At 67.0% G+C, this 15,208-nt stretch overlaps 9 non-coding genes across 9 annotated transcripts; all 9 read right to left on the bottom strand.

The window, feature by feature from the left end:
• Positions 1-1,244: 1,244 nt before the first annotated feature.
• LOC126040083 (5S ribosomal RNA) lies at positions 1,245-1,363 on the bottom strand. Its single transcript, XR_007506504.1, has one exon. It is a non-coding gene; the product is annotated as a 5S ribosomal RNA (ribosomal RNA).
• A 1,601-nt stretch (positions 1,364-2,964) lies between these two features.
• On the bottom strand, positions 2,965-3,083 carry LOC126040176 (5S ribosomal RNA). Its single transcript, XR_007506594.1, has one exon. It is a non-coding gene; the product is annotated as a 5S ribosomal RNA (ribosomal RNA).
• A 1,601-nt stretch (positions 3,084-4,684) lies between these two features.
• LOC126040037 (5S ribosomal RNA) lies at positions 4,685-4,803 on the bottom strand. The gene has a single exon (XR_007506455.1). It is a non-coding gene; the product is annotated as a 5S ribosomal RNA (ribosomal RNA).
• A 1,601-nt stretch (positions 4,804-6,404) lies between these two features.
• On the bottom strand, positions 6,405-6,523 carry LOC126040038 (5S ribosomal RNA). The gene has a single exon (XR_007506456.1). It is a non-coding gene; the product is annotated as a 5S ribosomal RNA (ribosomal RNA).
• A 1,914-nt stretch (positions 6,524-8,437) lies between these two features.
• On the bottom strand, positions 8,438-8,556 carry LOC126040039 (5S ribosomal RNA). Its single transcript, XR_007506458.1, has one exon. It is a non-coding gene; the product is annotated as a 5S ribosomal RNA (ribosomal RNA).
• Positions 8,557-10,469: 1,913 nt separating this feature from the next.
• Positions 10,470-10,588, bottom strand: LOC126040067 (5S ribosomal RNA). The gene has a single exon (XR_007506488.1). It is a non-coding gene; the product is annotated as a 5S ribosomal RNA (ribosomal RNA).
• A 666-nt stretch (positions 10,589-11,254) lies between these two features.
• On the bottom strand, positions 11,255-11,373 carry LOC126040040 (5S ribosomal RNA). The gene has a single exon (XR_007506459.1). It is a non-coding gene; the product is annotated as a 5S ribosomal RNA (ribosomal RNA).
• A 1,601-nt stretch (positions 11,374-12,974) lies between these two features.
• On the bottom strand, positions 12,975-13,093 carry LOC126040041 (5S ribosomal RNA). The gene has a single exon (XR_007506460.1). It is a non-coding gene; the product is annotated as a 5S ribosomal RNA (ribosomal RNA).
• Positions 13,094-13,759: 666 nt separating this feature from the next.
• LOC126040043 (5S ribosomal RNA) lies at positions 13,760-13,878 on the bottom strand. Its single transcript, XR_007506462.1, has one exon. It is a non-coding gene; the product is annotated as a 5S ribosomal RNA (ribosomal RNA).
• Between the last annotated feature and the right edge of the window lie 1,330 nt (positions 13,879-15,208).

A 15,208-nucleotide genomic window follows, 5' to 3' on the forward strand; every position in this document is an offset into this window, starting at 1 on the left:
CTCCTACCCCACACTACAGACTCACTGAGACACGCACAGCAGCGGCACGCCTCTGGGACACACACCTGCCCCACCACGGTGACCCCCATCAACACCCAGTCTCATCCCCACGCTACCCTGCCCCGCAAGGAGGCCCCTCGGGCCACCGACAACAGGCTCCCGCCCCACACTACTGACTCACTGAGACACGCACAGCAGCGGCACGCCTCAGGACACATACCTGCCCCGCCACGGTGACCCCCGGCAACACCCGCTCTCATCCCCACGCACCCCTGCCCCTCAGAGAGTCCCCTCGGACCACCAGCACCACGCTCCCACCCCACACTGCAGCCCCAACAACTCAAGCACAGCAACGCAACACCTCTAGAACACACACCTGCCCCACCACGGAGACCCCCAGCAATACCCGTTCACATCCCCACGCAACTCTGCCCCGCCAAGATCCCTCTCGGGCGACCACAACCACACTCCTACCCCACACTGCAGCCTCACCGACCCACGCACAGCAGCGGCACGCCTCTAGACACACACCTGCCCCACCACGGAGACCCCCTGCAATACCCGCTCTCATCCCCACGCACCCCTGCCCCGCAAAGAGGCCCCTGGTGCCACTGACAGCAGGCTCCCACCCCACACTGCAGCCCCACCGACTCACGCACAGCAACGGAACACCTCTAGGACACACACCTGCCCCACCACCATCACCCCTGGCAACACCCACTCTCATCCCCACGCACACCTGCCCCGCAAAGTGGCCCCTCGGGCCACCGGCAACAGGCTCTCGTCCCACACTACAGCCTCACCGACCCACGCACAGCAGCGGCACGCCTCCAGAACACACACCTGCCCCACCGCGGTGACCCCCGGCAACACCCGCTCACATCCCCACGCAACCCTGCCCCGCCAAGAGCCCTCTCGGGCGACCACAACCACGCTCCCACCCCACACTGCAGCCCCACGGAGGGGGGCTGCAGGCAACACCCACACACACCTGCCTTCACCACGTCGACCCCCTGCATCACCTCTACACATCCCCACGCCCCACATCAAGCCCTCTCGCCTAACCACAACCACGCTCTCACCCCGCACTGCAGCCCCACCCACCCACAGAGCAGAGCGCCAGACAGTCGCAGAGCACACCTGCCCCACCACCGCGACCCCGGCCCTCACCCGCACACCCCTGCCCCTCCGCAACACCGCAGCAAGAAAACAGGGGCCGCCCCGCGGCCTCCGCCAAGGCCAAAAGCCTACAGCACCCGGTATTCCCAGGCGGTCTCCCATCCAAGTACTAACGGGGCCCGACCCTGCTTAGCTTCCGAGATCAGACGAGATCGGGCGTTCTCAGGGTGGTATGGCCGTAGGCAGCCCTGTCCCCGCCAAGAGCCCTCTCGGGTGACGACAACCACGCTCCTACCCCACGCTACGGACTCACTGAGACACGCACAGCAACGGAACGCCTCTAGAACACGCACCTGCCCCACCACGGTCACCCCTGGCAACACCCGCTCTCATCCCCACGCAGCCCTGACCCGCAAAGAGGCCCCTCGGGCCACCGGCAACAGGCTCTCGTCCCACACTACAGCCTCACCGACCCACGCACAGCAGCGGCACGCCTCCAGAACACACACCTGCCCCACCGCGGTGACCCCCGGCAACACCCGCTCACATCCCCACGCAACCCAGGCCCCGCCAAGAGCCCTCTCGGGTGACGACAACCACGCTCCTACCCCACACTACAGACTCACTGAGACACGCACAGCAGCGGCACGCCTCTGGGACACACACCTGCCCCACCACGGTGACCCCCATCAACACCCAGTCTCATCCCCACGCTACCCTGCCCCGCAAGGAGGCCCCTCGGGCCACCGACAACAGGCTCCCGCCCCGCACTACTGACTCACTGAGACACGCACAGCAGCGGCACGCCTCTAGACACACACCTGCCCCACCACGGAGACCCCCTGCAATACCCGCTCTCATCCCCACGCACCCCTGCCCCTCAAAGAGTCCCCTCGGACCACCAACACCACGCTCCCACCCCACACTGCAGCCCCAACAACTCAAGCACAGCAACGCAACACCTCTAGAACACACACCTGCCCCACCACGGAGACCCCCAGCAATACCCGTTCACATCCCCACGCAACTCTGCCCCGCCAAGATCCCTCTCGGGCGACCACAACCACACTCCTACCCCACACTGCAGCCTCACCGACCCACGCACAGCAGCGGCACGCCTCTAGACACACACCTGCCCCACCACGGAGACCCCCTGCAATACTCGCTCTCATCCCCACGCACCCCTGCCCCGCAAAGAGGCCCCTGGTGCCACTGACAGCAGGCTCCCACCCCACACTGCAGCCCCACCGACTCACGCACAGCAACGGAACACCTCTAGGACACACACCTGCCCCACCACGGTGACCCCCGGCAACACCCGCTCTCATCCCCACGCACCCCTGCCCCGCAAAGTGGCCCCTCGGGCCACCGGCAACGGGCTCTCGTCCCACACTACAGCCTCACCGACCCACGCACAGCAGCGGCACGCCTCCAGAACACACACCTGCCCCACCGCGGTGACCCCCGGCAACACCCGCTCACATCCCCACGCAACCCTGCCCCGCCAAGAGCCCTCTCGGGCGACCACAACCACGCTCCCACCCCACACTGCAGCCCCACGGAGGGGGGCTGCAGGCAACACCCACACACACCTGCCTTCACCACGTCGACCCCCTGCATCACCTCTACACATCCCCACGCCCCACATCAAGCCCTCTCGCCTAACCACAACCACGCTCTCACCCCGCACTGCAGCCCCACCCACCCACAGAGCAGAGCGCCAGACAGTCGCAGAGCACACCTGCCCCACCACCGCGACCCCGGCCCTCACCCGCACACCCCTGCCCCTCCGCAACACCGCAGCAAGAAAACAGGGGCCGCCCCGCGGCCTCCGCCAAGGCCAAAAGCCTACAGCACCCGGTATTCCCAGGCGGTCTCCCATCCAAGTACTAACCGGGCCCGACCCTGCTTAGCTTCCGAGATCAGACGAGATCGGGCGTTCTCAGGGTGGTATGGCCGTAGGCAGCCCTGTCCCCGCCAAGAGCCCTCTCGGGTGACGACAACCACGCTCCTACCCCACGCTACGGACTCACTGAGACACGCACAGCAACGGAACGCCTCTAGAACACGCACCTGCCCCACCACGGTCACCCCTGGCAACACCCGCTCTCATCCCCACGCAGCCCTGACCCGCAAAGAGGCCCCTCGGGCCACCGGCAACAGGCTCTCGTCCCACACTACAGCCTCACCGACCCACGCACAGCAGCGGCACGCCTCCAGAACACACACCTGCCCCACCGCGGTGACCCCCGGCAACACCCGCTCACATCCCCACGCAACCCAGGCCCCGCCAAGAGCCCTCTCGGGTGACGACAACCACGCTCCTACCCCACACTACAGACTCACTGAGACACGCACAGCAGCGGCACGCCTCTGGGACACACACCTGCCCCACCACGGTGACCCCCATCAACACCCAGTCTCATCCCCACGCTACCCTGCCCCGCAAGGAGGCCCCTCGGGCCACCGACAACAGGCTCCCGCCCCACACTACTGACTCACTGAGACACGCACAGCAGCGGCACGCCTCAGGACACACACCTGCCCCACCACGGTGACCCCCGGCAACACCCGCTCTCATCCCCACGCACCCCTGCCCCTCAGAGAGTCCCCTCGGACCACCAACACCACGCTCCCACCCCACACTGCAGCCCCAACAACTCAAGCACAGCAACGCAACACCTCTAGAACACACACCTGCCCCACCACGGAGACCCCCAGCAATACCCGTTCACATCCCCACGCAACTCTGCCCCGCCAAGATCCCTCTCGGGCGACCACAACCACACTCCTACCCCACACTGCAGCCTCACCGACCCACGCACAGCAGCGGCACGCCTCTAGACACACACCTGCCCCACCACGGAGACCCCCTGCAATACCCGCTCTCATCCCCACGCACCCCTGCCCCGCAAAGAGGCCCCTGGTGCCACTGACAGCAGGCTCCCACCCCACACTGCAGCCCCACCGACTCACGCACAGCAACGGAACACCTCTAGGACACACACCTGCCCCACCACCAGCACCCCTGGCAACACCCGCTCTCATCCCCACGCACACCTGCCCCGCAAAGTGGCCCCTCGGGCCACCGGCAACAGGCTCTCGTCCCACACTACAGCCTCACCGACCCACGCACAGCAGCGGCACGCCTCCAGAACACACACCTGCCCCACCGCGGTGACCCCCGGCAACACCCGCTCACATCCCCACGCAACCCTGCCCCGCCAAGAGCCCTCTCGGGCGACCACAACCACGCTCCCACCCCACACTGCAGCCCCACGGAGGGGGGCTGCAGGCAACACCCACACACACCTGCCTTCACCACGTCAACCCCCTGCATCACCTCTACACATCCCCACGCCCCACATCAAGCCCTCTCGCCTAACCACAACCACGCTCTCACCCCGCACTGCAGCCCCACCCACCCACAGAGCAGAGCGCCAGACAGTCGCAGAGCACACCTGCCCCACCACCGCGACCCCGGCCCTCACCCGCACACCCCTGCCCCTCCGCAACACCGCAGCAAGAAAACAGGGGCCGCCCCGCGGCCTCCGCCAAGGCCAAAAGCCTACAGCACCCGGTATTCCCAGGCGGTCTCCCATCCAAGTACTAACCGGGCCCGACCCTGCTTAGCTTCCGAGATCAGACGAGATCGGGCGTTCTCAGGGTGGTATGGCCGTAGGCAGCCCTGTCCCCGCCAAGAGCCCTCTCGGGTGACGACAACCACGCTCCTACCCCACGCTACGGACTCACTGAGACACGCACAGCAACGGAACGCCTCTAGAACACGCACCTGCCCCACCACGGTCACCCCTGGCAACACCCGCTCTCATCCCCACGCAGCCCTGACCCGCAAAGAGGCCCCTCGGGCCACCGGCAACAGGCTCTCGTCCCACACTACAGCCTCACCGACCCACGCACAGCAGCGGCACGCCTCCAGAACACACACCTGCCCCACCGCGGTGACCCCCGGCAACACCCGCTCACATCCCCACGCAACCCAGGCCCCGCCAAGAGCCCTCTCGGGTGACGACAACCACGCTCCTACCCCACACTACAGACTCACTGAGACACGCACAGCAGCGGCACGCCTCTGGGACACACACCTGCCCCACCACGGTGACCCCCATCAACACCCAGTCTCATCCCCACGCTACCCTGCCCCGCAAGGAGGCCCCTCGGGCCACCGACAACAGGCTCCCGCCCCACACTACTGACTCACTGAGACACGCACAGCAGCGGCACGCCTCAGGACACACACCTGCCCCACCACGGTGACCCCCGGCAACACCCGCTCTCATCCCCACGCACCCCTGCCCCTCAGAGAGTCCCCTCGGACCACCAGCACCACGCTCCCACCCCACACTGCAGCCCCAACAACTCAAGCACAGCAACGCAACACCTCTAGAACACACACCTGCCCCACCACGGAGACCCCCAGCAATACCCGTTCACATCCCCACGCAACTCTGCCCCGCCAAGATCCCTCTCGGGCGACCACAACCACACTCCTACCCCACACTGCAGCCTCACCGACCCACGCACAGCAGCGGCACGCCTCTAGACACACACCTGCCCCACCACGGAGACCCCCTGCAATACCCGCTCTCATCCCCACGCACCCCTGCCCCGCAAAGAGGCCCCTGGTGCCACTGACAGCAGGCTCCCACCCCACACTGCAGCCCCACCGACTCACGCACAGCAACGGAACACCTCTAGGACACACACCTGCCCCACCACCAGCACCCCTGGCAACACCCGCTCTCATCCCCACGCACACCTGCCCCGCAAAGTGGCCCCTCGGGCCACCGGCAACAGGCTCTCGTCCCACACTACAGCCTCACCGACCCACGCACAGCAGCGGCACGCCTCCAGAACACACACCTGCCCCACCGCGGTGACCCCCGGCAACACCCGCTCACATCCCCACGCAACCCTGCCCCGCCAAGAGCCCTCTCGGGCGACCACAACCACGCTCCCACCCCACACTGCAGCCCCACGGAGGGGGGCTGCAGGCAACACCCACACACACCTGCCTTCACCACGTCGACCCCCTGCATCACCTCTACACATCCCCACGCCCCACATCAAGCCCTCTCGCCTAACCACAACCACGCTCTCACCCCGCACTGCAGCCCCACCCACCCACAGAGCAGAGCGCCAGACAGTCGCAGAGCACACCTGCCCCACCACCGCGACCCCGGCCCTCACCCGCACACCCCTGCCCCTCCGCAACACCGCAGCAAGAAAACAGGGGCCGCCCCGCGGCCTCCGCCAAGGCCAAAAGCCTACAGCACCCGGTATTCCCAGGCGGTCTCCCATCCAAGTACTAACCGGGCCCGACCCTGCTTAGCTTCCGAGATCAGACGAGATCGGGCGTTCTCAGGGTGGTATGGCCGTAGGCAGCCCTGTCCCCGCCAAGAGCCCTCTCGGGTGACGACAACCACGCTCCTACCCCACGCTACGGACTCACTGAGACACGCACAGCAACGGAACGCCTCTAGAACACGCACCTGCCCCACCACGGTCACCCCTGGCAACACCCGCTCTCATCCCCACGCAGCCCTGACCCGCAAAGAGGCCCCTCGGGCCACCGGCAACAGGCTCTCGTCCCACACTACAGCCTCACCGACCCACGCGCAGCAGCGGCACGCCTCCAGAACAAACACCTGCCCCACCGCGGTGACCCCCGGCAACATCCGCTCACATCCCCACGCAACCCAGGCCCCGCCAAGAGCCCTCTCGGGTGACGACAACCACGCTCCTACCCCACACTACAGACTCACTGAGACACGCACAGCAGCGGCACGCCTCTGGGACACACACCTGCCCCACCACGGTGACCCCCATCAACACCCAGTCTCATCCCCACGCTACCCTGCCCCGCAAAGAGGCCCCTCGGGCCACCGGCAACAGGCTCTCGTCCCACACTACAGCCTCACCGACCCACGCACAGCAGCGGCACGCCTCCAGAACACACACCTGCCCCACCGCGGTGACCCCCGGCAACATCCGCTCACATCCCCACGCAACCCAGGCCCCGCCAAGAGCCCTCTCGGGTGACGACAACCACGCTCCTACCCCACACTACAGACTCACTGAGACACGCACAGCAGCGGCACGCCTCTGGGACACACACCTGCCCCACCACGGTGACCCCCATCAACACCCAGTCTCATCCCCACGCTACCCTGCCCCGCAAGGAGGCCCCTCGGGCCACCGACAACAGGCTCCCGCCCCACACTACTGACTCACTGAGACACGCACAGCAGCGGCACGCCTCAGGACACACACCTGCCCCACCACGGTGACCCCCGGCAACACCCGCTCTCATCCCCACGCACCCCTGCCCCTCAGAGAGTCCCCTCGGACCACCAGCACCACGCTCCCACCCCACACTGCAGCCCCAACAACTCAAGCACAGCAACGCAACACCTCTAGAACACACACCTGCCCCACCACGGAGACCCCCAGCAATACCCGTTCACATCCCCACGCAACTCTGCCCCGCCAAGATCCCTCTCGGGCGACCACAACCACACTCCTACCCCACACTGCAGCCTCACCGACCCACGCACAGCAGCGGCACGCCTCTAGACACACACCTGCCCCACCACGGAGACCCCCTGCAATACCCGCTCTCATCCCCACGCACCCCTGCCCCGCAAAGAGGCCCCTGGTGCCACTGACAGCAGGCTCCCACCCCACACTGCAGCCCCACCGACTCACGCACAGCAACGGAACACCTCTAGGACACACACCTGCCCCACCACCATCACCCCTGGCAACACCCGCTCTCATCCCCACGCACGCCTGCCCCGCAAAGTGGCCCCTCGGGCCACCGGCAACAGGCTCTCGTCCCACACTACAGCCTCACCGACCCACGCACAGCAGCGGCACGCCTCCAGAACACACACCTGCCCCACCGCGGTGACCCCCGGCAACACCCGCTCACATCCCCACGCAACCCTGCCCCGCCAAGAGCCCTCTCGGGCGACCACAACCACGCTCCCACCCCACACTGCAGCCCCACGGAGGGGGGCTGCAGGCAACACCCACACACACCTGCCTTCACCACGTCGACCCCCTGCATCACCTCTACACATCCCCACGCCCCACATCAAGCCCTCTCGCCTAACCACAACCACGCTCTCACCCCGCACTGCAGCCCCACCCACCCACAGAGCAGAGCGCCAGACAGTCGCAGAGCACACCTGCCCCACCACCGCGACCCCGGCCCTCACCCGCACACCCCTGCCCCTCCGCAACACCGCAGCAAGAAAACAGGGGCCGCCCCGCGGCCTCCGCCAAGGCCAAAAGCCTACAGCACCCGGTATTCCCAGGCGGTCTCCCATCCAAGTACTAACCGGGCCCGACCCTGCTTAGCTTCCGAGATCAGACGAGATCGGGCGTTCTCAGGGTGGTATGGCCGTAGGCAGCCCTGTCCCCGCCAAGAGCCCTCTCGGGTGACGACAACCACGCTCCTACCCCACGCTACGGACTCACTGAGACACGCACAGCAACGGAACGCCTCTAGAACACGCACCTGCCCCACCACGGTCACCCCTGGCAACACCCGCTCTCATCCCCACGCAGCCCTGACCCGCAAAGAGGCCCCTCGGGCCACCGGCAACAGGCTCTCGTCCCACACTACAGCCTCACCGACCCACGCACAGCAGCGGCACGCCTCCAGAACACACACCTGCCCCACCGCGGTGACCCCCGGCAACACCCGCTCACATCCCCACGCAACCCTGCCCCGCCAAGAGCCCTCTCGGGCGACCACAACCACGCTCCCACCCCACACTACAGACTCACTGAGACACGCACAGCAGCGGCACGCCTCTGGGACACACACCTGCCCCACCACGGTGACCCCCATCAACACCCAATCTCATCCCCACGCTACCCTGCCCCGCAAAGAGGCCCCTCGGGCCACCGGCAACAGGCTCTCGTCCCACACTACAGCCTCACCGACCCACGCACAGCAGCGGCACGCCTCCAGAACACACACCTGCCCCACCGCGGTGACCCCCGGCAACATCCGCTCACATCCCCACGCAACCCAGGCCCCGCCAAGAGCCCTCTCGGGTGACGACAACCACGCTCCTACCCCACACTACAGACTCACTGAGACACGCACAGCAGCGGCACGCCTCTGGGACACACACCTGCCCCACCACGGTGACCCCCATCAACACCCAGTCTCATCCCCACGCTACCCTGCCCCGCAAGGAGGCCCCTCGGGCCACCGACAACAGGCTCCCGCCCCACACTACTGACTCACTGAGACACGCACAGCAGCGGCACGCCTCAGGACACACACCTGCCCCACCACGGTGACCCCCGGCAACACCCGCTCTCATCCCCACGCACCCCTGCCCCTCAGAGAGTCCCCTCGGACCACCAGCACCACGCTCCCACCCCACACTGCAGCCCCAACAACTCAAGCACAGCAACGCAACACCTCTAGAACACACACCTGCCCCACCACGGAGACCCCCAGCAATACCCGTTCACATCCCCACGCAACTCTGCCCCGCCAAGATCCCTCTCGGGCGACCACAACCACACTCCTACCCCACACTGCAGCCTCACCGACCCACGCACAGCAGCGGCACGCCTCTAGACACACACCTGCCCCACCACGGAGACCCCCTGCAATACCCGCTCTCATCCCCACGCACCCCTGCCCCGCAAAGAGGCCCCTGGTGCCACTGACAGCAGGCTCCCACCCCACACTGCAGCCCCACCGACTCACGCACAGCAACGGAACACCTCTAGGACACACACCTGCCCCACCACCATCACCCCTGGCAACACCCGCTCTCATCCCCACGCACGCCTGCCCCGCAAAGTGGCCCCTCGGGCCACCGGCAACAGGCTCTCGTCCCACACTACAGCCTCACCGACCCACGCACAGCAGCGGCACGCCTCCAGAACACACACCTGCCCCACCGCGGTGACCCCCGGCAACACCCGCTCACATCCCCACGCAACCCTGCCCCGCCAAGAGCCCTCTCGGGCGACCACAACCACGCTCCCACCCCACACTGCAGCCCCACGGAGGGGGGCTGCAGGCAACACCCACACACACCTGCCTTCACCACGTCGACCCCCTGCATCACCTCTACACATCCCCACGCCCCACATCAAGCCCTCTCGCCTAACCACAACCACGCTCTCACCCCGCACTGCAGCCCCACCCACCCACAGAGCAGAGCGCCAGACAGTCGCAGAGCACACCTGCCCCACCACCGCGACCCCGGCCCTCACCCGCACACCCCTGCCCCTCCGCAACACCGCAGCAAGAAAACAGGGGCCGCCCCGCGGCCTCCGCCAAGGCCAAAAGCCTACAGCACCCGGTATTCCCAGGCGGTCTCCCATCCAAGTACTAACCGGGCCCGACCCAGCTTAGCTTCCGAGATCAGACGAGATCGGGCGTTCTCAGGGTGGTATGGCCGTAGGCAGCCCTGTCCCCGCCAAGAGCCCTCTCGGGTGACGACAACCACGCTCCTACCCCACGCTACGGACTCACTGAGACACGCACAGCAACGGAACGCCTCTAGAACACGCACCTGCCCCACCACGGTCACCCCTGGCAACACCCGCTCTCATCCCCACGCAGCCCTGACCCGCAAAGAGGCCCCTCGGGCCACCGGCAACAGGCTCTCGTCCCACACTACAGCCTCACCGACCCACGCACAGCAGCGGCACGCCTCCAGAACACACACCTGCCCCACCGCGGTGACCCCCGGCAACACCCGCTCACATCCCCACGCAACCCTGCCCCGCCAAGAGCCCTCTCGGGCGACCACAACCACGCTCCCACCCCACACTGCAGCCCCACGGAGGGGGGCTGCAGGCAACACCCACACACACCTGCCCTCACCACGTCGACCCCCTGCATCACCTCTACACATCCCCACGCCCCACATCAAGCCCTCTCGCCTAACCACAACCACGCTCTCACCCCGCACTGCAGCCCCACCCACCCACAGAGCAGAGCGCCAGACAGTCGCAGAGCACACCTGCCCCACCACCGCGACCCCGGCCCTCACCCGCACACCCCTGCCCCTCCGCAACACCGCAGCAAGAAAACAGGGGCCGCCCCGCGGCCTCCGCCAAGGCCAAAAGCCTACAGCACCCGGTATTCCCAGGCGGTCTCCCATCCAAGTACTAACCGGGCCCGACCCTGCTTAGCTTCCGAGATCAGACGAGATCGGGCGTTCTCAGGGTGGTATGGCCGTAGGCAGCCCTGTCCCCGCCAAGAGCCCTCTCGGGTGACGACAACCACGCTCCTACCCCACGCTACGGACTCACTGAGACACGCACAGCAACGGAACGCCTCTAGAACACGCACCTGCCCCACCACGGTCACCCCTGGCAACACCCGCTCACATCCCCACGCCGCCCTGACCCGCAAAGAGGCCCCTCGGGCCACCGGCAACAGGCTCTCGTCCCACACTACAGCCTCACCGACCCACGCACAGCAGCGGCACGCCTCCAGAACACACACCTGCCCCACCGCGGTGACCCCCGGCAACATCCGCTCACATCCCCACGCAACCCAGGCCCCGCCAAGAGCCCTCTCGGGTGACGACAACCACGCTCCTACCTCACACTACAGACTCACTGAGACACGCACAGCAGCGGCACGCCTCTGGGACACACACCTGCCCCACCACGGTGACCCCCATCAACACCCAGTCTCATCCCCACGCTACCCTGCCCCGCAAGGAGGCCCCTCGGGCCACCGACAACAGGCTCCCGCCCCACACTACTGACTCACTGAGACACGCACAGCAGCGGCACGCCTCAGGACACATACCTGCCCCGCCACGGTGACCCCCGGCAACACCCGCTCTCATCCCCACGCACCCCTGCCCCTCAGAGAGTCCCCTCGGACCACCAGCACCACGCTCCCACCCCACACTGCAGCCCCAACAACTCAAGCACAGCAACGCAACACCTCTAGAACACACACCTGCCCCACCACGGAGACCCCCAGCAATACCCGTTCACATCCCCACGCAACTCTGCCCCGCCAAGATCCCTCTCGGGCGACCACAACCACACTCCTACCCCACACTGCAGCCTCACCGACCCACGCACAGCAGCGGCACGCCTCTAGACACACACCTGCCCCACCACGGAGACCCCCTGCAATACCCGCTCTCATCCCCACGCACCCCTGCCCCGCAAAGAGGCCCCTGGTGCCACTGACAGCAGGCTCCCACCCCACACTGCAGCCCCACCGACTCACGCACAGCAACGGAACACCTCTAGGACACACACCTGCCCCACCACCATCACCCCTGGCAACACCCGCTCTCATCCCCACGCACGCCTGCCCCGCAAAGTGGCCCCTCGGGCCACCGGCAACAGGCTCTCGTCCCACACTACAGCCTCACCGACCCACGCACAGCAGCGGCACGCCTCCAGAACACACACCTGCCCCACCGCGGTGACCCCCGGCAACACCCGCTCACATCCCCACGCAACCCTGCCCCGCCAAGAGCCCTCTCGGGCGACCACAACCACGCTCCCACCCCACACTGCAGCCCCACGGAGGGGGGCTGCAGGCAACACCCACACACACCTGCCTTCACCACGTCGACCCCCTGCATCACCTCTACACATCCCCACGCCCCACATCAAGCCCTCTCGCCTAACCACAACCACGCTCTCACCCCGCACTGCAGCCCCACCCACCCACAGAGCAGAGCGCCAGACAGTCGCAGAGCACACCTGCCCCACCACCGCGACCCCGGCCCTCACCCGCACACCCCTGCCCCTCCGCAACACCGCAGCAAGAAAACAGGGGCCGCCCCGCGGCCTCCGCCAAGGCCAAAAGCCTACAGCACCCGGTATTCCCAGGCGGTCTCCCATCCAAGTACTAACCGGGCCCGACCCTGCTTAGCTTCCGAGATCAGACGAGATCGGGCGTTCTCAGGGTGGTATGGCCGTAGGCAGCCCTGTCCCCGCCAAGAGCCCTCTCGGGTGACGACAACCACGCTCCTACCCCACGCTACGGACTCACTGAGACACGCACAGCAACGGAACGCCTCTAGAACACGCACCTGCCCCACCACGGTCACCCCTGGCAACACCCGCTCTCATCCCCACGCAGCCCTGACCCGCAAAGAGGCCCCTCGGGCCACCGGCAACAGGCTCTCGTCCCACACTACAGCCTCACCGACCCACGCACAGCAGCGGCACGCCTCCAGAACACACACCTGCCCCACCGCGGAGACCCCCGGCAACACCCGCTCACATCCCCACGCAACCCTGCCCCGCCAAGAGCCCTCTCGGGCGACCACAACCACGCTCCCACCCCACACTGCAGCCCCACGGAGGGGGGCTGCAGGCAACACCCACACACACCTGCCTTCACCACGTCGACCCCCTGCATCACCTCTACACATCCCCACGCCCCACATCAAGCCCTCTCGCCTAACCACAACCACGCTCTCACCCCGCACTGCAGCCCCACCCACCCACAGAGCAGAGCGCCAGACAGTCGCAGAGCACACCTGCCCCACCACCGCGACCCCGGCCCTCACCCGCACACCCCTGCCCCTCCGCAACACCGCAGCAAGAAAACAGGGGCCGCCCCGCGGCCTCCGCCAAGGCCAAAAGCCTACAGCACCCGGTATTCCCAGGCGGTCTCCCATCCAAGTACTAACCGGGCCCGACCCTGCTTAGCTTCCGAGATCAGACGAGATCGGGCGTTCTCAGGGTGGTATGGCCGTAGGCAGCCCTGTCCCCGCCAAGAGCCCTCTCGGGTGACGACAACCACGCTCCTACCCCACGCTACGGACTCACTGAGACACGCACAGCAACGGAATGCCTCTAGAACACGCACCTGCCCCACCACGGTCACCCCTGGCAACACCCGCTCTCATCCCCACGCCGCCCTGACCCGCAAAGAGGCCCCTCGGGCCACCGGCAACAGGCTCTCGTCCCACACTACAGCCTCACCGACCCACGCACAGCAGCGGCACGCCTCCAGGACACACACCTGCCCCACCGCGGTGACCCCCGGCAACATCCGCTCACATCCCCACGCAACCCAGGCCCCGCCAAGAGCCCTCTCGGGTGACGACAACCACGCTCCTACCCCACACTACAGACTCACTGAGACACGCACAGCAGCGGCACGCCTCTGGGACACACACCTGCCCCACCACGGTGACCCCCATCAACACCCAGTCTCATCCCCACGCTACCCTGCCCCGCAAGGAGGCCCCTCGGGCCACCGACAACAGGCTCCCGCCCCGCACTACTGACTCACTGAGACACGCACAGCAGCGGCACGCCTCAGGACACACACCTGCCCCACCACGGTGACCCCCGGCAACACCCGCTCTCATCCCCACGCACCCCTGCCCCTCAGAGAGTCCCCTCGGACCACCAGCACCACGCTCCCACCCCACACTGCAGCCCCAACAACTCAAGCACAGCAACGCAACACCTCTAGAACACACACCTGCCCCACCACGGAGACCCCCAGCAATACCCGTTCACATCCCCACGCAACTCTGCCCCGCCAAGATCCCTCTCGGGCGACCACAACCACACTCCTACCCCACACTGCAGCCTCACCGACCCACGCACAGCAGCGGCACGCCTCTAGACACACACCTGCCCCACCACGGAGACCCCCTGCAATACCCGCTCTCATCCCCACGCACCCCTGCCCCGCAAAGAGGCCCCTGGTGCCACTGACAGCAGGCTCCCACCCCACACTGCAGCCCCACCGACTCACGCACAGCAACGGAACACCTCTAGGACACACACCTGCCCCACCACCATCACCCCTGGCAACACCCGCTCTCATCCCCACGCACGCCTGCCCCGCAAAGTGGCCCCTCGGGCCACCGGCAACAGGCTCTCGTCCCACACTACAGCCTCACCGACCCACGCACAGCAGCGGCACGCCTCCAGAACACACACCTGCCCCACCGCGGTGACCCCCGGCAACACCCGCTCACATCCCCACGCAACCCTGCCCCGCCAAGAGCCCTCTCGGGCGACCACAACCACGCTCCCACCCCACACTGCAGCCCCACGGAGGGGGGCTGCA

Source organism: Accipiter gentilis, chromosome 6, assembly GCF_929443795.1.
Source record: "Accipiter gentilis chromosome 6, bAccGen1.1, whole genome shotgun sequence".
NCBI lineage: Eukaryota > Metazoa > Chordata > Aves > Accipitriformes > Accipitridae > Astur > Astur gentilis.